The sequence below is a fragment of the Atractosteus spatula genome, chromosome 20 (assembly GCF_055471065.1).
Source record: "Atractosteus spatula isolate fAtrSpa1 chromosome 20, fAtrSpa1.hap1, whole genome shotgun sequence".
NCBI classification, from domain to species: Eukaryota; Metazoa; Chordata; class Actinopteri; order Semionotiformes; family Lepisosteidae; genus Atractosteus; species Atractosteus spatula.
This window is the reverse complement of record NC_142725.1, coordinates 6907119-6910861: the sequence shown is the minus strand read 5'-3', so window position 1 is coordinate 6910861 and position 3743 is coordinate 6907119.

Sequence of the window (3743 nt, the reverse complement as noted above, 5' to 3'; positions counted from 1 at the left end):
TTTTTTGTAAAAGACATGTTTTTATGTTAAATTAAATGATACAGTCACTGACAGAAGTGCTGTCACCTTCAGTGCTCCACAGATATTCATCTTATATCTAAGTTTATTAACAAAAAAACACTTCCAGTGTTTTTGCTAAAGATGATAACTTGAGTGGTTTTTTTACAGTTTTGTTATGTCTTACCAATTCATGTTGAACTCCTTTTTCAGTAAGGTTTCGCAACCTCTGAACTTTGTTAGATTTCTAAATCTAATTCAGTGATTTTTATGAGTAAACAGAAGGTAAATACTCCCATAGTCCTACCATACTCCCATAGATATTGAATGCTTGCTGATTCTTTTTTAAAGAAATGACAAAGTGGAATTTTTATGTGTTATTTGTCAAATGAGATTAGTTTTATCTGCTATTAAGAGTTGGTGAGGACTAGGTGGAGGTCAATTTGTCTTAAGTGTTTTAAACCATAAAAACGTAAGGGGGTCTATTTGCTTTTTCACCATGTTGTAAATGGTCTAATAGTCAACAAATTATGACTTCACAAAGATAACGATATTTCACTTCATTTCACTTTAAATCAATTCAGAACTTTTTTGTAGATGGGGTGTCTTTTTTTGTGATTGTGTATATATGGATTAAAAAAAGAACGAATTTTGAAAATTTCCAGGACTATAAAAGGATTATAAATTATTTTTTTTACTGTAAGCCTTAGGTAATTACAAGAGAAGTGTTAATCAATAGAAGCTGTGAATGTTAATGTTTGCTAACTTATAAATCTTTTGCTGTTAAAATTACTGAACATTTCAAAGTGATACTAATTTTCCAACACAAATTGCTAACAAACGTAAAACCATGCTTTTTAATATGTTTTGTTTTTTACTATATTGTATAACATGTTCATCTGAAAGGTAATGGGAAACATCTTAGTAATTGATTTTGTCATGCAAAACATTGATTACCTTCTGTCAATATGATAGTGTTCGCCACACTTCAGTGCTGCACAGTTTTGTAGATTGCTTTCATTTAAAGACAGAAATTGGACCAACTATGGTCACCTGGTGTATTATGTTCTGGTGAAACTTAGATGCTCTTAGCCATTATTTAGAAGTATTAAATTTATATCTACACCCTGTATTGTGAAGAAGAAAGAATCCATTTTTTAAATCATCTGTATCAGTTACCCTGCTTACAAAACGCATCTGAGAGCTTTGTTCTGTTAACAGGACTAATATTAGAGTGTGATGGCATATGACACGGATACTGAGTTTTGGTGAAATGTTTACTGGATTACTAGGTAAGGTCAGGATTTAAGAATGAAAATACTTTTCTGTGGAATATTTTGGGGCACTAAGGGTTGGGTTACAGCTTGGCTTGAAGCTGTAAAGCAGTATGGGGTTTTTAATTGGGTTATACTTTTTCCGGTCTCGGGAATTGGAGAAAATGCAGAGTACATTTTCTTTTCTGCTCATTGTTGTAGCTAAACATCATGCCACCATTTGTGTGAAGGAAGTGAACATAGAACTGAAATTGTGACACAGATGATCCATTAAATACCATCTCCAGATCACTAAATCGCTTTCTCGGTTCTTTAATTCTCAAAACCAGGAAAATTTGACTTGGAATTCTCGTGATCTGATAGGTAATTATATTAAGTCACTTGGAAGCTGGCTCATGGATCACCATGTGAAAAAAAGGTTTGAAACCGTATCTACTTTATTTTGCTAAAGCTTTGAAAGCCATAAGCATCAGATTTAAACAAACAATTCTTCACTGGAGCAATTATTTGCTTTGTTAGTTTTCTGTCCTAAACTTCAGGGATACCAAAAAAACTTTGGTACCAGTTTTTGCTTGTCTTGAGGGAGTTGCACCTATTAGCAACAGGAAAGCAAATGGCACTGAACAATTCTATACAATATTAAAAAGGAATCTATTGGACCTCAGACCATCATGCCTGTTGTAGAATTTCCGGCTTGAGAATTTAAGAAAAGCACGTAATGAAAGTTATGGTGTGGGATGAAGGTGCTGTATCCCCGTTTCGGTGTTCTTGTCCATGTTTTGTTAGTGTACACTGCGGCCTCCAGCTCGCCCTCCAATACAATCTCCTGGAGGCAAGATTTGTCTTGGATACAGTTCAGAATAGTGTCAGAAATTAAGATCTGCAACTGGGACAGAGTCGCTGTTTTCAGGTATTTATTTTTTCTGTTTTTATCTATTACTACAACCTTTTTTTTCCATTGCTACAACTACAAGCTGTTTTATATTTGTACAGTAATATATGAAAAGTGCTTAGGTATTGTATATTCTCAGATTACAGCACAAGACCTTCAGATCGGTGCTCCTTGTGGTCAGTCCAGTGTTGATGGTAAAAATAACATCACTAAGTATATGGTCAGCGTTTGAAATGTTATACGTTTCGTTATGATTGAATCTTCACCACCACATAGGGCTTGTCCTGCACAGTAACCTGGTTGTTGAATGCATGTGTATTGGAGGCTTTTGGAGAGGCCTTGCTTGCAGTGAAGACCCCTACACAAATCGGATATTCACACCTGAAATGAAATGTTCAGTTACTTCAATACAGATAAGTTTTCTGTTATCTTGTTCTTGATTGCTTTCCTGATTTTATAATAATACTATAATCCATATGGTTATTTTTTCTGCCTATCTAGGTTTAGGCCTTCAGAAGCCAACATCTTTCCTACACCCCTTACCTGGAAATCATAACAATTATCTTCTCCTCATCCTGTATCTATAGAATATAATGGGCCTATTGAACGTCTACACACCATTTCCAAGGTAACACATTTTGTGGCCTAACAGCCTGAAATTAGGACATGTTAAATTAGAATGTACTTTACCTTTATTTCCACATTAGAGCACACAGCCTCCAAGTGAAAAACAAATGGTCAGATCGTCTGAAGGCAATTCCAACTGAAAACCTAGAAAAATGGCTTGGAGAAGTGTACACAACCTTGAGTTGATTCTTGCTTCAATTATAGCCATAGTTATGTTTGGATAGGTCTGTACCAACCAAGCCTACCTAAGTTTGTCAGTGTTTTTTCCTTCCTCCTTGCCGAACTATTCAAGCTTGTCATCAGCAGTGCCTCTTGCACTGCAGCTACAGGATTTCTAGCTCTGTTCGGTTATAATTGACAGTTATACAGAGACGCTGATGCCAGTTGGTTATATACTTCATTGCACAACATTAACATGCATATAAAGTGTGCATTTAAGGTTTTAAGCTACTTACACACCGCTGGTAAATTCGTGTAGAGCCAGTGTAATTTTATTATATATTTACTAATACACAATGCCCTCTAAATAATTCATACTCCCATGGCATAGGAAAAAAAAACATAACAGTGAGTAACTGATTGCATAATGTGTAAATAAAATTATATATTTTATACTGTAACAGCATTGCACAGATCAAAGTTGTACTGTAAATAAATAAAATTAAATTGCAACAAAAACATCTACAATAATATTCTGCTCTTTGGAAGTGCGTTAGAAGCCTGTGGGACTATGGAAAGGTCCCTGGAGGTTTCCACTTCCCCTGGGGTATAGAAGGAGGCAGCAACACACAGAAAACATTCAGTTGTTACACACGTCATCATGGTTAATGTCGGAGAGCTTTCTGAGGGCTGTAGGCAAGTGTTGATTGAGCTTATCAAGTTGTAGGACGTCGAGAAACCACAATCCACCAAATTCAGAATCAACCCCTTTCCACTGTATCAAAGTGTCCATC